We start from the raw sequence: 19,142 nt of genomic DNA, 5'->3' as shown, positions 1-19,142 counted from the left end.
CAAAATATTTATTTGTGAATAGATAATAGGGTCGATAAAGCTTTTTATACTTATTTCTTTGTAAAACGATGACATCAAAAGTTGTTTCTGCAAAAATAGTGATATTTTAGGAAAAATATCATGACATTTCGAAAACTCCATTAGAACAGAACGTGTTGATGGCAATAGCATATCCATAGTTTTATTGCTCCAAGCATTTCTTCAGATCAAGATTTAGTCAATATAGTATAGAGAGGAACAAATAAATCGAAGTTAGAAAATTTAGAATATATCTATTGTTTCGTCCTTTTTAGACCCCTAGCAGCTAAAGATAGATAGATAGATAGATAGATAGATAGATAGATAGATAGATAGATAGATAGATAGATAGATAGATAGACATATAGATAGATGTAAACATATTGCAGATATCTTAATTCTTTCCAGATGAATTCGAAAATTTATAAAGTTTACGTTAGCTAATTTGATTATCGTATAGGCGGCCTGATCTTGCTAAATTAATTTTGCTTTCGTTCTAGACACATCTAGATTTAACGTTTCTGGAATATCTTCATACGAGAGATACATCCACGATTCTCTTTACAAAATACTTATTCTTGAATTCTAACACATAGTCAAAATCAGATTTTCCTAAAAGTATGATATAGTAATTACACTACATATTGGCTACTAATTTAGATAGGGTAGATTTCATTACACAAATATAGTTACATTTTAATTAGTGATCATAATTATATTAAATTACCACACGTACTACAAAGATTTCTATTTTATCAAATAAGAATTAAACTTACCTTCCGAAATCTCTGAAAATTGAGAAGTAATACATTAAATCTGAGTACTTCTAAACTTACTTATACATGAGACCCTACTTAAGATGAACGGTCATTTGAACAGGCAATATTGTGCTTATTGGAATTATACCAAATCACACAAAATTGCATTACAGATTTCTCTCTCTAAAGTGGTGTTGGAATGGTGGTTTCATCAGACCATTCTTTCTTGAAGAAATTGCAATCAATGTTATATTTTTTCCAGTTGCTGAATTAAGGTCCAGTGGCACATAATTGAAAATAATATTTGTTAAGGAAACATTCAGTGTTTATTTCTACACGGTGTAAGACCGATTCACTTTTGTGTCGTCAGTGCAATCAATCTTCAACAAAAATAAGATTATATCTTATACATATCTAATTGGATTCGAATTATACTGCTGCATATGTCATGTGAATAGTGAAAATCATTCTTCTGAAACTACTGCCAAACGCGGCCAACTGCATGAATGAGTGCTTTGTATTGTAGACAAGTATATTACCTGCACCCTGACTATGCACCGATTGGAGGCAGAATGATGGTCGATAAAGTATTAATGTATGTTCAAATGTAACCATGTGTCTGGCGCGGCCGTTAAAATCATGCTGACTCTGTAACTTAAAATTCACTAATTTTCACAGTCGACAACTTAAGGTTGACTAGATATTCACTGAGATTTCGGCTCGTTCAATCTAGATCACCGGGTAGCTAAACAACATGAGAAGCTACACTGGGTGAAATACCGCTTTTCTACTTCATTCACCAGTTTTATTGTTTCTTACACGATGCATGGAGTATATGATTTACGTATGGCGGTTATGCCGGTTAGGCTCAATGACACAATGATGATGATAAATGAATAAAATGGTGCAGTGATGAAATTACAAGGAAACTTGAAAAGACCAAGAAAACCCACTCACATGGTGTGTGTCTACCGTAAATCTCACCTTAATAATACTACTGGGATTGCATACCGCTCTTCTATGTTATTCACACGTGAATGTATTATTTTACTCTACATTCGCCAGTCTCTCATTATCATAATATCATAATATTCTTTCATTATCATAGGATCCATATTTCTTGGACCTAGATTTAAAAAAAAAAGTCTATTTACATTTATAGGAGGTGACAGGGGGCATACGTTGCTCCCCCTGGGGATCAAAATTTATGATAAAATCAGTGTTATAGTGGTCTCGCTAGTTCGGGAAATAAAACTTGGTATACGAAAATATCTCATTAAAAATAGTTGGACACGTGACCATACGTTTCCAAAACTTTCACTTGTAAGGTGGAAAGGAGTAAATTCCTATATTTTCTTCCTTTTCATTCAAATTTACGTTGTCTATTTCATAATCACTGATAAACGGCTGAACCGTTTGAAATGAATTTTTGAACATACCACTCGGATCGAGCCCATTTTTATCATGTCACTTTCATTAAAATGTGTATCTTAAAGGAGATGGTAGAGGGACTGTATTCCAAAAATAGAATATGTCACTAGCCTCTCATGTTCGGAAACTTCATATATAACCTCCTCATTATTAATAAATGGCAACGTTCTCCAGCGTTTTAGAAAATTCATTTAAGGGGGAGGCCATTTCTATGTTATTACCGATATATGAGAAGAAACATGAGTTTTGTCTGTTTTATAATCACGGAAAAATGAGTCAATCCTTTGGAGTGAATTCTTGAGTAAAGAGCAATTCACTCGCGCTGGGTTTTTAATTTTGAGACTTTCACCAAAATGCATATCAAGGGGGAGGAATTCAAGATGTATAACAAAAATATGTACTTCTTTAACCCTTTAAATTAGAGTGATGTAACTCAGTAGTTAATTGAGAAGTGTCCCACAGTGGAGCAGGGATAAGATTGAACTGTTTAAAATGAATTTTTAAACATATTTTTTTGTTGACTTCGATATTTATCATTAACGACTTGGATTAAAATACGTGTTCTAACAAGGAACGGCCATAAACGTGTCATCCGCACATCCGAATGAAACCTAGTCCATTCGATAAACATAACAAATATATGCTCATTCACAAAAATTAGGTGCCATGGACAACGGAGAAAGTCCCTGGGGCCCATTAACCCTATTAGTGTAAAGAAAATCGTAGACTCGCAGTAAAATAGCTATTGCATCAACATTGTTCACTGGAAAATCATGGTTTATAATTCATTCTCTTCAGCATGAAACAAGCTTTCCAGATGTGCTATGTATTGGAGCCCATAGCGCACTTAAACAGAGAAAAATGGGAGAATGTCGGGAAAACTTCCTCCAGAAATCCCTCCCATCAACTTTGGACCCCTTTAAAGTAGCCCCGGGTAAGAACACATTATCGAAATGTATATCGAAAAATATTATAGTAAATATGAAATGTGTTTACCATGCTTCATATTGATAGACAGAATAGGTATGAGGGGAAAGCGTGTATTGGTATACGAGTTATTCCCTCATATCTATTCCGTCTATCAATACAAAACTTGGCAAACATTTCTTATTCCGTATAGTATTTTCAAGATACATTTGGATCATGTGCTTTTACTCCGGGCTAGTTCAGGGGTGTCCAAAGTTGATGGGAGGAACTTTCTGGGGGGAACTTTCCCTACATTCTCCCAATTTTCCCTGTTAAGAACGTTATGGTCCCCAATACATAGAACCTCTCGAAAGTTTGTTTCATGCTGAAGAGAATGAACTATAAACCATGACTTTCCAATGAACAGTGTTGATGCAATAGCTTTCTCACTGTGAGTCTACGATTTTCTTTATACTAACTGGGTTAGACCTAATGGGCCCCAGGAATTTACTCCGTTGTCCATGGACCTAATTTTTGTGCATGAACATATCTTTGTTATGTTTATTGAATGTACTAAGTTTGATTCGGATTCCAGATAGCACGTTCATGTCCGTTTCTTGTAAGAAGGGATAGGGGGAAGGTTCTTTTCGAGTTCTTGCAAACAATATCTATCGGCCACACTAGTTGAAAGGGTTTTTTGAAGATAGACAGCTCTTCGGTCGAGTTGGATTTCTATTCGATTCAAATACGGATCCTAAGGGGTGGAAAAGAGGGCATAAATATACCTCTCATATATTTTCCATACATATTCTACCCGAACTAAGAACGGGTATTTCTACTAGTTGTTAATACTGAAATAGAAAGAAAAAAAATATATTTGAAGAGAAAATGCCATTTTGGTTAGAAATATCTTACTACTGAGAGATGTTACTTATAATGGTGTTACACATATCATATTTTATTTGTCATACTGAGTGCAGATAACCTGAAATCAGATATTTTTATTCATACAGAATTTATGTTCTTATGCAAATTTACTTTGAATAATTATACAGTTTCAAAGCAGAATGCACTTATATTCATAATGAGAATGTTATGATGAAAATAATAATAAAATATAGTACAAAGTTTATTTAAAAAGAAAAACTTTTAAACGGGATATCCTATATACTCACTTTAGATACTTTCAAATTTCTAGGATCAATAATAACAGGCCAAAACCATATCCTTGAAGACATTAAATGTCGACTGGAAGTTGGAAGTTCATGTTATTATTTACTTCACAATCTTCTGTCTTTGCGAATCATGTCGAGGAATTTTATAACTTAAAATATATAAAACGATAATCATGCCTGTGCTATATTCCTGTGCTATATTCCTGTGCATCATGGTCGCTTACTTTGAATGAAGAACGCAGAGTGAAAGTATTTGAGAATAAAATCCTGAAACGAATATTCAGACCCAAGAAGGACGGGAATGCGGAATGGTGGAAAACCTCATAAAGAGGAACTGCATATTTCATACCGTTTACCAAACATTGCTAGGGTCATCAAGTCTAGGAAGCTCAGGTTGACAGGTCATGTTTTCAGACTGAATAAAAGTACGAACGCTACAAAAATTTTAACTGGAAATCCAATCGAGAAAGGACCATTTGGAAGATTTAGGCGCAGATGGAAGGACAATATTAAGATGGACATTGCAGAAATAGGAATATAAATTAGAAACTGAACACAGCTGGCTAAGGACAGAAGTCAATGGAGAACTTTTGTGAACGCTGCATTGAACCTTTGGGTTCCATAGGCATTGGAGTTAGGCTAGTTAGTTACATACTATCTGTGCAACGCAATGCAAAATTCTTGTAATTTGCAAAAGTGCAGCAAATTCTACACGTGCATAAATGTACTTTGTTTTGTTACTCATTACGATTCCTAAAACAAATACGCAATATGATTAGCATAAGTATCTTTTTGTGTCCAATTATTGAGAAGTAGAAAATCACTGTGACCACCCTTCTTGTATGTTGGGAGAATCGTAATTCATTTCTATTGAGTAACCGTTACATGAGAGAAACGTAACATAAATGTTAGGAAACTCCCAATTTCGTTTTTATTCTAACTTTATATAACAACCAATCTGAAAAAAGTTAAAAAGAAATATAACTTAAATTGTATTCCGTTTAAAAAAGAAGTACGAGTGATTTAAGTAAAAAAATCGATTTAAATAAAAAATAAAGAAAAATGTTTTTTTTCTTTGTTTAAATCGTGATTTTCTTCAACCCTGTTAGCGACGTTCCATTTAAACTGTGTATTGAAAAGAAGATACTTTTTACGTGGGTATCCTACATGCATCGTGTGCCAACAGTTTCAGTACAAAAGCCTCGCGGCCGAAATGTTGAGGCCAAGATCTCGTTGCCCAAAGTTTCGCCCGAGCAAAATCTCGCCACTCAAAAAGTTCCCCGGGCCAATATTTGCCCTGGTCAAAATGTTGTGTGCCCCAAAAATCTTGCGGCTCGAAATCTCTCCTGGTCAAAACCTGATATATTCAAAACCTTGGAGCATAAAACCTCACAGGCAAAATCTCGCGTGGCTGAAATTATTGTGGCCAAAATCTCGCTGCGAAAAATCCCATCTGGTCGAAAGCTGGGTGACTAAAACCTCACTGGCCAAAATCTCCCCTCACCCCGACCAAAACCAAGCCAAACAAAATCTCTCGGGACAGAATCTTGCCTGATTGAACCTCCGGGACGTAATCGTACCTAGGAGAGAGTTCCGTTAGTGTAACACTTCGGCATGACTTCTAGAGTATTTCATATGTGTATAAACTCAAAAGATAACACATAGATAATTATATTACAAGTGAAATAAGCATTGATTTTTATAATTCCTGCCCAAGACTGATTTTTGATTGCTGTCTAAACGGCATTTATTATGCTTTTGTTATGTCCAGTAATTCAGAAATTAGCTTGCGTGTAACTCGGGATTTTAAAGCGTACACAACATAATATTTCACATGTTGGTGTCTAGTGATGGATGAATTGGTGTATGGGTTTTTGATTTCGAAAGTATGACGCAAATTTCGACTGGCCATAACTCGGGAACCATAAGCCTGCACAACATAATACTTCAAACTCTTATATAGCAGGTAAAGGTCTATCTCGAACTTGTACGTACAATACACCTATAGTGTCATTGATTTTCAAGGGGGAAAATGAAGCAGGAAACTAGATTCGATGTATAAGATTTCTCTTCATTTGGGTATAGTTTAGTATTATATCCATTCATTCCGAACCCGTCATTTCTTTACGCTTCTAGTGGCGGATCTAGCCCGGGGACGAGGAAACATAAAATAATTTAAGCTATTATTTATATATTTCTGGCAGTTTGTAGTAAATTCTTGATATACCTATCATAGTCGGGGGTCTATCTGCCCCTCCCCCCAGACCTTCTAGATCTGCCACTGGCTTTTAGTGTCTTAAGTAAGCGTTCCTGGGCTCATGTAAGTTAACTCTGTCCTTTTCTCCCTATTATTATTATTATTATTATTATTATTATTATTATTATTATTATTATTATTATTATTATTATTATTTTACCCCCAGAAATACATTGAGTAAATGTTTATGATAAGATTTTGGCAAGAGAGATTTCGTTCCGCGAGGAATTGAGCAATAGAAATTTTAGGCAGCGTGGTTTTGACAACTTGAGATTCTGCCTACGCGAGATTTCTATCAAGACCACGTGCATTAACAAGTTGATCACAAATTCATCACACCCTTCCTCGCTGGTCTATTGGCTAGCGCGTGTATCTTTCGTGCATGTGGTCCCGGGTTCGATTCTCGAGGACACTCGATCTAAAAGTTGTAACTGTTTTTTCAAGCCAGGATACTGAGAAATTTTTCCTGGGTTTTCCTCTTCCAGAGCAGGCAAACGCCAGGATGGTACCTAACATATAGGGCCCAGACCGCTTTCCTTCTTTCCCATTCCTTTCTTCTTTTCCGCCTTCCCTGGATATGGTGCTCACCAAAATAAGTCATCCCCCATACATGAAGAGTTTAAGGTTATAGACGCCATAATTTACTAGAAATGTGTATAAAAAATAATAAATAATTGAGACGAGACGAGAAGTTTCTTGAGTCTCGTGGTAACGCTTGTTCACTTAGGTGTTAGATCTCTGTCAGTCAGTCACTATTTAATGTTTACATGATTCATAGTATGAAAACTATAAACTGATCGTACAAAAAGTATGAAGAACATCTATCAAAGTTTAAAAGCATGCAAGTCTATACAATATACGTCAGTAATAAATATGATTTAACTGTTATTATTACACATTCTTCGTGGATCTCTCGTCATGTGGAAGCAATCGGTTAACTTCTAGAAGACATTAAGAAGAATATCAATATGTAAAGTAAGTACATATATTTTACAAACGAGACGATAAACAAATCGAGACCAGACAAGCAAGAAAACGTCGAGAATCGAAACGAAACAAGGAAAAAACTTCTCGTCTCGTGGGCAACATTACTCCTGAACAAAAACATTCAACATATTGTAATTCATATACCCACTAAGCGCAGTAGAATATTTCAGTAATTCAAATCTAATTAGGTTGAGACTGTTACTTCTCGAGTTATTGGCTATCAAATTTGAAATTTGGATGTAGTCAAATTTACCATGAAACTCATAGATCTTCACCAAGTTTCACATGGGGTAGACCGTCATAAGTTTAATATGCATATGATATATTATGGTGTGCAAAACTGATTCTCGTGTTATTTGTCATGAAATTTCGGGGAAAACCCAAACTCGATGGCCAACAAGTCATAAACTAAAGGCTCATACAGCACAATATTGCGTATACATATTACGCTTTTTAAATCTACCAACATTTTAAATTTGGTTTAATGAAAGTCTTTGGCTTCCAGGTTACTGGCCATCAAAATTTTGGGCTTGTACTTAAATAAACCTGTTAATAGAAGTAAGAGCAGTGTTAAACTATAATAAAAATTAAGAAAAAAATCTCTACCTCTTCCGGTTTGAATGTAATGCAGAAGACGGAATCGATTCTTGGGGCCCTGAATCGATGGAAATTAGTTTCTTGATATCTTTTACCTTTTTCGCTTCATGGAAATAAGTATTCAAGCCGTATAAGTACCGGAATTCAAGCCGGTATTTCAACCATTATCTGTTTCCGTAGAATGTTATGGGTGCCAATTGTATACCATTTTGAGACGCTGAAACAATTGAGAAAAATAAACTGCAATACTTGTCCACAGACAGTTGAACGGAAGACCAGACGGATTGACGAACATAGCCATTGTACAAGACACCCGCACCTTTGCTCTATGCTCTTTGCTACATCTTAGCACCTTTGTTCTATGTAGACTAATTTTGAAATAAGAAGTCGTTGTGGATTTCCACCTCCTGGTATTAGTAGAAACTGAAGAATTAAAATGAAACATATCCTTGGTACACTTCATCGATTGCATAAAATTGCTTCTCTTTATCTGTTATCATCCTTGCTTTGTGTAAGTCAATATCGAAATCCTGAAGTTTTAGTGGATTTCTACCACTTTCGAATTTAGTAGGGAATTAAGGATAGAGACGTAATCTGTGCTTGGGACGCTACCGGAAAGCACTGCTCCCTATCTTTTACCGTTTTTACTCTATAACGATCTTTGTTAAAACCTTAAGTGGTTGCTTTCTGCCAATTCAGTTTTAGCATAGATTACAGCGGAGATGGAATATATTTTTGAGAGCCTTTTTTTTTTTTTTTTTTTTTTTTACAGAAAACAGTTTCTCACTCTTTATTATGTTTTAATTTAATGACAATCAACGTTAAAACCTAAAGTAGTTTGTTTGTCACTTCTGGTATTAATAGAAAGATTATAGCAGAGATGAAATATGTTTGAGGCACATATATAGCAGACACTGCTATTCTGTTACCGAGTTCACTATAACGATTAACGCTAAAATCGAAGTTGTTCATTTTGCCACTTCTAGTTTCAGTAGACCTTAGAGTATGAATGGAATATAGTCTTTGAATGCTTAATCGATTGTGGAAATTGTTTCTCGCTATATATTACGGATTTTATTCTATGTCTATCTACGTTAAAAACGGATGTGGTTGATTGGTGTCACTTTTGATTTGAACAGAGAATTAAAAGAAAAGACGATGCCTATCCTTAGGTCGATAAATCGATTACGAAAAACAGCTTTCCCCATCTGCTACCATTCTTGCTCTGTAAAACGCAGGTGGTGAATGAAGCCAGAAGTTATAGTGAGTATCTCTCACTTTGGATTTCAATAAGGTGTTAAGGATGGAGACGTAGTCTATTCACTGGAAGCTTAATTGATTGCAGAAAACTGGTTCTATGTATTACCGCTTTTACCCTATAAGGACTGCCGTTTAAACCAGAAGTGGTTGTTTTCTTCCCCTTACAGATTTTGTTTAGAGATGGATTATTTGGACGCTAAATCGATTGCAAAATCCGCCTGTTGCTATTAGTTTTCACTCTATAACGATCAACGTTAAACTGGAAGTGATTGATTACTGACATTTCCAGTTTCAGTAAAGAGAGGTGAGATGCCATATTTTTGGGAATGTTTATTGATCGCAGGAAACAGCTTATCGCTATATGTTACAGGTTTTATTATATGACGTTCAACATTGAAAGCGGAAGTAGTTAATTTCTACCAGTCCTTTATAAAGATAGATTAGAGCAGAGATAGAATATATTCTTAGGACGATTAACTGATAGAGTAAAAGAGCTTCTTGCTGTTACCGATTTCACTCTATAACGACTGACGTTAAAGCGGGAATTGGTTGATTTCTGCCTCTTCCAATCTTAGTACAGAAATTACAGTACAGATGAATATATAATTGGAGTGTTTAATCGATTACAGAAAACCGTTTCTCTCTATCTGTTAATATTTTTATTCTATGGTGCTCACATTAAAAACGAAAATGGATTTTTTGTGCCTTCAGTTTCATAAAAATGACTAAAACAGAACATATTACCTATTCTTAGAACGGTAAATCTATTCGAAGAAACAGCTTCTCGCTTTGTTATCTTTTACTGTGTATATAGCCCACTATAGAAACCGGAAGTTGTGAATTTCTACCAAGTTAGGTTTTCAAACAGTGTTAAGGATGAAGATGTAATCTGTTTTAGATGTTTAGTCGATTCTGGAAAATAGATTTTTTACTACCGTCTTTGCTCAAAAGAGACCGATAAAACCTGAAGTGCTTGGTTTCTGCTAGTTTAGTACTTGATTTTATTAGAGTAGAAACATTAGTGTTGGGATGGAACATATTGTTTGAATCTCTTATTGAGTACAAAAAACTGTCTTTCGCTATCTATTACGGCTTTAGTCACATATTGATCAACGTTAAAACTGTAAACAGTTGATTTTTACAATTTTGATATTAATAAAAAGATGAGTAGAGATGGATTAAGAACTTGAGGCTCTTAATTGCTTACACAAGACTGCTTCTCGCTAACTATTACTGATTTCATTATAACGATCAACGTTAAAACTGGAAGTGGTTGACTCCTGCCATTTTCAGTTTTAATGAAGAGGTTCGAATAGAGAGAAATGTATTTTCGGAACACTTCAATGGTTGCAGGAATCCACTTCTCGTTATATATTACGAATTTTATTTTGTGGTGATCAACGTAAAATCAAATGTAGTTGATTTGTGTCATTTCCGGTTTGAATAGACAATTAAGATATAAGATGGCACATATTCCTAGAACACTGAATCGATTCCAAGAAACTGAACTGCTTCTTGTTATCATTTTTTCTGTATGTAGAATATCGAAACCGGAGTTGAAGTGGATTTCTGGAAATAATAGGTTCCGGGTGGATAGCTTCCTTGACAAAAGAAAGCTATCGGTGCCAATATTACTCATTTAGCGGTCAACTACTTTCAGTACATGGCATCTAATTAGTTTCCGAGGGTAGAGTGTTTCTAGAGACTACACACATGCATCAAGTATATCAATTAACTCGCTTTGATGAAACGATGTTATTGATACGGAATAGATCATTTCCGATCAACCACTTCCGGAATATAGTACCTAATATTTTCCAGGGTGGAGTGTTTTCTGTGATTGCACCTATGCAACATATGTAACAATCAATCCGACCTAATGAAAGAAACAAATTGGTACCGATATTAGTCATTTCCAATCCACATCCGATACACCGTGACTGATACCTGATATGTATTATTTGCTGTTGGCAAGGCAATTTGATGTACATGTTGTGAGTGTGCAATCGCTGAAAATACCCCACCCTCGGAAACTGTATTAGGTATTGTGCACCGAAAGCAGTTAGCCGGAAGTGATAAATTTCGGTAGCGACTCTTTCTATCGTCAAGACGAGTTTATTCATACATATATTGCATACAACTCTTCAAAACACCCCAAGCTCGAAAACTATATTATATATATTGTGTACCGGAAGTGCTTGAACGGAAGCGAGCATTTCCTGCACCGACCAGTTTATTTCTTCAGAACTGGTTAATATACATGTTGCTTGTGTGCAATCCGTGGAAATGCCCCAACCGCAAAAACGCAGACATCATGTAACAGAAGCAGTTCACCGGAAGTGAGCAGTTCCGGTACTAATCGCTTCCTCTCTCTCTCTCTCTCTCTCTCTCTCTCTATATATATATATATATATATATATATATATATATATATATATATATATATATATATATATATATTGTAAGGGTTCAATCGCTGGAAATATCCCACCCTGGAATCTAATAGGTACCTTGTACTGGAAGTAGTTCACCAGATGTGATTAATTCCAGTATCAATCGCTTTTTTTAAGTCGAGTTTATTGATATACTAGCTAAATATACCCATCCTTTGCATGGGGGCTGTATTTGGAAGTCAATTCTTGTGGCAGTATCACCATTCATTTCAGCGACAGCGAAAACTATGGATTTGACACTAATATCGGTCACTTTGGATTATTTTTACATGTCTCGGTACCTCTCCCCACAGTGACGCCCGCCCCGTATACAATGGTAGATGAATTTGCAAGTCATCGCTAATGGATATATCACCATTGATCTCAGCGACAGCGAAAACTATGGATTTGACACTAATATCGGTCATTTTGGATTATTTTTATGTCTCGGTATATCCCACCCCCGATGACCCCCGGCACGCAGCCGAATAGGGTGAATTTGGAAGTTAATCCGATGGGAGTTTCACCATTGTTCGCAGCGACCGCGAAAACTGTGAATTCGACACTAATATCGGTCATTTTCTACTACTTTTACATATCCCGGTAAACGCTCCCGTGAGACCCCTGGTTCGAATTTTGACAAAATCGTTTCACTCTGGTCTGGAACCTGGACCAAGGTATCCGTGACCAAAATTTCGTAAGGTATCTGGTCCCCCAGGTCGGTCCCGTTAAACTTCCTGAGACCCCCTTGGTTAGAAATTTAAAAAAGCGCTTCGTGTTGATCGGGGGCCTGGACTAAGGTACCCCTGATTAAAATTTGGTAACTCTCGGTTCTCTCGTCTGGTCCCCAGGCTGCACAGAGACACACAGGCAGACAAACATACAAACAAACTCTTTATTTTTTTATATTACATAGTAGATATGTTGCATTTTTGCAATCGCTGAAAATACCCCACATCTGGAAAATACTAGGTACCGTATACCGGAGGTGATTGACCGGAAGTGACCAATTGCGGTACCAACTGCTTTGATTATCAAGACGACTTAATTGATATGTATGTCGCATGTGTATAATAGCTGCATATTCCCCACCCCGGAAACTAATAGTTATGATGTACCTTTAAGTAGTTGGCCGGAAGTGACTAATTCCAGTACCGATTGTTCTCTCGTCGTTACGAGTTGATATATGTATATATGTTGCGTGAGTGCAATTGATAGAATCACCGCACTCCCGTAAACTTTATTATGTAGGCCGAAAATGTAGTGGAAGTAGTTGACCGGAAGTGATCTATTCCGGTACCGAACGATTCTCTTCTTCGAGGCGAGTTGATTGATGCATGTTTCATGTGAAAACAAACCACGCAAGGAACTGTATTAGGTACTGTGTACCAGATATAGTTTACTGGATGTTAGCAATTTCGGTACCGACTGCGTTTTTTGTCATGGTGAGTTGATTGATGTACATATTGCACCCATGAAATCACTGGAAATATTCTACCCTCGAAAACTATATTATATACCGTGTACCGGAAGTGGATGACCGAAAGAAACCTATTTCATTACCAATCGCTTTCTTTCGTCAAGACGAGTTGACTGATATATATATTACAAGGGTGCAATCGCTGAAAATGTTCCAACCCCGGAAACTGTACTAGGCACAGTGAACCAATATTGGTTGACCGAATGTGATCAGTTCCAGCAATGATTGCTTTCTTTTATCAAGACAAATTCATTAATATATGTGTTGCATTTGTGCAATTACTGGAAATACAACCACCACTTCTGGAAGCTTTATTAGGTACCGTATACCGGAATTAGTTGATCGCATGTGACCAATTGGTCAATTCCTGTACAAATAGCTTTATTTCGTCAAGACGAATTGATTGATATATATGTTGCATGGGGGCAATCGCTCGAAGTATCTCACCGCTGCACAGTGGTCCAGAAACCCTCAAAACCTGGCCAAAATTACCTTTTCGTGCGAAAAGTTGAAATCTTGTGATTTTTGTTGCAGAAATGTTATGTTATGCTAAAAATAAGACAAAATGATGGAAGAACATGTTTAATAATGTATTTGCACATATTTGTACAACAAGAATAATATTTTTCCACAAAATACAGCGTAACATGTTATTAACAGCAGCTTATGATTTTTACACATAAAGGCTATTCTGATTCATCCTCAGATGACAGCTGTTAATGAATACGAAACAAGAAGGCAAAATGTTTTACTAACAATTTTGATAATATATTTGCACAATGAGAATAATATTTTTGCATGTGAAATAAAGAATAACTTAACAGTTTATGATTTTTACACAATAAGCCATTCTGATTCATCCTCAGATGACAGCTGCTCAGGAGCCTTCATCTCTTGCAAAAGGTTCAGTACGGCTGAAGTTTCTTTTCTTGTGCTTCTGTGCCATGGGATTCCGAAGCGTGGATATCTTTGGGTTGCTTGTTACGAGGACCCGCTACAACACATCCTTCATTGTTTCTTTGCGTGAGCACTTTCGGGAATGATGCTCCCGATAATGTTTAATATGCTTATGTCGGGCTTCTTGGGCCTCCTCCGTCACCTGCGCAACGGGTAATAGGTCGTGCGAGATTATTGAGGACCCATGAGTGAGAATTTTGTGAATGGAGGCGGGCATGTAGAACCACGAATAATGCTTGGTGTAAAGATCTCTGATATCGTTTACCCAAGCTTCAAATTTGTTTGGATCGACAGCCAGTCCACAAGACTATGATTACAGCAAGACGCCACACTGCTCAACAAGCTTTTCACTTAGACCTATTGTTGCTTCAACTTGTTGATGGTTTCCAAAAAATCGTCTGGCTCTATTGCCGTAGTTGGAAGTACCACTTCCGTCTTGCCTCGGTTCGTCAATATTGAGGCCTAAGTCAGCTTTCATGGCCTCTTGGATCTCTTTTTTCTTCATCATGGTCGGTTGGTCGCCTTTCCGCACCTGCTATTTCTTAATTCCAAACGGTAGGGCACATGCAGCAACCACTCCATAAATCTAATCCAGGCATGTAGCGTGGACAATCCGAATCGGAAAGTTTCCGGTTTTTCAGTTCTGGATCCCTTCTGGAAGGTATTCATTTCTTTTGGATTAGCGCCGCATAAGTAGTAAGTTTGTGCCGATCTTGTCTGTGTTACATATTTCGCCATCCACCATTGTGAACTGCAGATTGTGTGTAACCTCGAATTCAGTTGTTTCTATACTGCAATCTCCTAACAGTTGAATACTGATGCAACTTGGAGTCAGGCACCTAATTTGCTCTTCCATTAGGATAGCTTCTTTCCTTGCAAGTTCTTCAGTTTCTTTCCTGAATTGTAACTTTATCGGCCGACAATATCTTGTCGATGAGGGACGTTGATTTTGCCACACTACAACTCTAACCCCTTTTTTCTCATAATAACGTTGCAGAGGCACAACTGACATGAAAAATTGTCTCTGTCTTGAAAGCCCACCTCCAGAGCTGTCTGTTTCTATTGGGCTTGACCGGAGGTTCAGTTACATCCAGACTTGGTAATCAGCTGCAGAAATTTCTGATGCTTTTCTGGGACGGTTTCGAGCACAAGTTCCTGTATTTGCAGAATTCTTACAGTTGTATGGTCGAGGAGAGATTGTAGAGCTACTTCAGCTACAGATTCTGTGACGTTAATGACTTCAGGATAGCGGTCTTTCTTTGCGTCCAGAACATGGTTGTAAGCAAAATATATATTGTGATCCAAGTCCTTTGCCCCGTTTCTTAGAAGCTGGTACTGGTGACGTGTCAGACCCCCTTCGAGTATCAGTGCTAAAGCTTCCTCTGGGTTGTAAAATTTGGGATTCTGTTTTTGGGTATGTACCCATGACTTTCGAATCTTGCCAGCCCTGGTAGGGGATTCTTCCATTTCTTGAAGAAGTTTCGTTTTTTTTTTCAATTATCTCTCCTCTCTATATTTCATTTGATTAGCATAAGCAAGAGTAGTACCGCTGAATGAGGAGCGCAATGTTCCTGTTTTTCTCCTCTTCGAGCGCTCCCTGCTCACAGAGAAAGCCACCTCTGGTCGTCCAGGTATAGCTACACCTGCTGAAGTCGATGGCCCCCAGTCGTCTTCATTGACAGGTTCAGTCATCATTAATAATTCACCGTTTAGCCAATCCACATTCTCCTCTTCCAATTTTTGGTAATTACTGTTGTACTTGTCAAGCCTGTGAAACAATTCCGAGCAAAACACGTGCACACTCTGCTTGGCTTCTTCTGACAATTCAGCAGATGCTTTATCTTTGAGGTACGTGAACATGTGCTTCTTTTTCACAGCTCTGTCTCCTTTTGCCCTCCGAAGGACCTCGAATAGCTGTTTTCTTGATGTTTGATAGGACATGGGTGAAAAATAGAAGAAAAAAATACAGTACAAAATAATTTTGCACTTTGTACAATGAGTCTTATCTACAACAAAAAATATTTCACAGACGAGCAAAAATGAGCAAGTTTGGTTTACGGTTTCTGAAAGAGGGAGTGTTGAACTACTTCCAGAGTGCGATACCAAAGTGGAAGTACGTGGAAGTCAAAAGATAACTATACGAGAACACAAAAATACACATAACATTTCTTGCTCCAATTTACTTGCATTTCATCCCCTGTAAATCGATAAATTTAATAGCTACACACTAATCTAAACTCATCATCATAAATAGTAATCTTCATAGATGTGACAAAAGTATTTCATTCCATCTGACTACAGGAAGACTAGGTAGAAAACATTCTCACACTTTGTTGGCGCTAACTTAGAAATCTTCAGTAATTAATGCACAAGGTCAACCTCTCACTTCGGAAGTCAATTTCTGACTAAGGGGTGACAATTTATTTAAGACCCAGGTAGGTTTGAATACCCCAGATCATTGACTTTCAAACACATTTGGTTGTTTGTTATTTTTAAGGAGTTGGTTTTTGGCCAGGTTTTGGGAGCTTCTGGACCACTGTGCGCTGGAAACAATTATTCCTGAATTTCTAATATATTATGTTTAAATTGGAAGTTAAAGAACTAATATAATCTTGGGACGCTTAATCGACTCCAGAAAGCCGCGTCTCTCTATCTACTATCATTTTTGCTCTAAAGCAAGCAACATTAAAACAGACAATAGTTAAAACCGACATTAGTTATTTTTAGTTGGAATTTTGGTTCAAAAAACGAACTTGTTTCCGACCTTTTTATCTTCTACATTTTGACCGAATTCGATCAATATTGATCAATTAGGTCATTAGATATTTTTTTTCTCAAACGAATGGATTGGGTAAATGTATAAAGGAGTTCTGATAAATTAAACTCCTTAAAGTATGTCCTTTTTTGTTCCAACATCTTACGTACAATATCAGCCGAGTTATTGCCCTGGTACCAAGAACACAGATTATTTTTCATAATCGATATACACACTGTTCTCCCCTTACGTCTCTATACCCCTTTACTTCCCCTCTTACGTTTCCTCACTTCGGTCCCAATACGTGCAATCGGCATTTTAAGTTTACACACCTTTTTAGTTCATGTGTGGTACCACCAGAGGTCATTAAAGTCGACATATTTACACACTATTTACACATGCATTTTAATGATTGCGTCCTTATTGGGACCTAAGAAAAAAATGAATAGAAGACTAAGTGAAAGAGATTACAACTTCTAATATTTTTTTCTGTTGTCCTTATAAAATATATGTACCATCAAGTTTGGTTTCTATAGCAAACGAATGAAAATGAAGATTTTAGAGTTGTTTTCTTTGTTGGGACCAGAAATTGTCCTAACAAATTTTCCGGTACCATTTGTGAAGGTGTTTAAACTGATGCAGGTACCAACATTTGATGTCTTATGTACACACACGCACACACACACACACACACACACACACACATATATATATATATATATATATATATATATATATATACATCAGCTAATGCTTATGACAACAAACACTATTCGAAACTTTCTTGCACCCACTGGAAAACGTGAAGTATATTAATATTTATTTGCATATATTGTTATTATAGACTGTTCCCATAATGCCCACCGACTTCGGTTTTACAAAATTTGAGAAATTAATTTCACTTTTTATTTAGTGGTGAATTTGAAGCCATTTTGTTATACTACCATTAAGAAACCCATATACATCATATTAAGAATCAATCATTATGGAACAATCTCATGTGTGAATCGCAGCAGTGGTACCAATCTTTGAAAGTTTCATTTACAACTTTTTTCCTTTTCCTTTTTTAACTGATTTTGTGAGTAATGGTGCATTCAGTATAAAGGTACATTCAAGATATTCTCTCTCTCTCTCTGTGTGTGTGTGTGTGTGTGATTTTTTTCTAGGTTGCGGCGTAAGCATGTGGATACTACCAGGTATACTTTCGTGTGTAGATATGCTAGTGTGTGTGTGTGTGTGTGGCGCGGGTATATGAAGTAATAATTGGGATCGCGTAGTGGAACATATCGATATCAGTACGTACATACAAACGGCTGTTACTTCCCACGATAACTTTGGAGGAATGCAAATTTTTAAATTCTGCTTTTTGCAATAAATAAGTAGTGATTCCTCTCGAGGGAGTTCCCCTAAATGGTAGCCCCTACCATGTCCAGTTGAATCACAAATTGCCGCAATCGTTTGTACATTGTTTGTACAGAAATGTGGAGGCCAAATTATCGTTTGTACACTATTGGGGGCGCCGCCAGAACGAAAACAAATTGGCGGCTGTCTAACTGGTAGCCCCCCACCAATATGTCCTATTCAATCACAAATTATCGCAATCGTTTGTACTTCGTTTGTACAGAAATGTGCAGGCAAAACTTTCGTTTGTACACAATTAGGGCCGTCGCCAGAACAGAAAAAAATGGGGGCTGTCTAAGTTGTAGCCCCCCTCCACAATGTCCAATTGAATCACAAAGTGTCGCAATTGTTTGTACTTCGTTTGTACAGAAATGTGCAGGCGTAATGTGTGTTCGCACGCAATTAGGGGTGCCGCGAGAACGAAAAAAAAAATGGGGCTGTCTAAGTGGTACCCCCACCAATATGTCCTATTCAAATCACAAATTGTCGCAATCGTTTATACTTCGTTTGTACAAAAATATACAGGCGAAATTATCGTTTGTACACAATTAGGGGCGCCGCCGGAACAAAAAAAATTGGGGCTGTCTAAGTGGTAGGCCTCCCCAACATGTCCTATTCAATCACAAGTTGTCGCATTCGTTTGTGCACCGTTTGTACATAAATGTGCAGGCGAAATGTTTGTTTGAACAAACTTACAGCGCCGCCAGAACGGAAACTAATTGGGTGTT

General features: G+C 36.9%; 1 long non-coding RNA gene across 1 annotated transcript in view; it reads right to left on the bottom strand.

The window, feature by feature from the left end:
* Positions 1-550: 550 nt before the first annotated feature.
* The window catches only part of LOC145682760 (uncharacterized), a 780,074-nt gene continuing 761,482 nt past the window's right edge, over positions 551-19,142 (bottom strand). Inside the window, exons 10-11 of the long non-coding RNA XR_014130953.1 lie at positions 795-806; positions 551-630 (exon numbers count right to left, since the gene is read on the bottom strand). This is a non-coding gene — a long non-coding RNA (uncharacterized LOC145682760). The remainder of the gene's footprint in view (positions 631-794; positions 807-19,142) is intronic.

The sequence above is a fragment of the Thermobia domestica genome, chromosome 4 (genome assembly GCF_964235325.1).
Source record: "Thermobia domestica chromosome 4, izTheDome1.hap1.1, whole genome shotgun sequence".
Classification (NCBI taxonomy): domain Eukaryota; kingdom Metazoa; phylum Arthropoda; class Insecta; order Zygentoma; family Lepismatidae; genus Thermobia; species Thermobia domestica.
The sequence above is the reverse complement of the archived record's forward strand: the minus strand, read 5'-3'. Positions and strand labels throughout refer to the sequence as shown.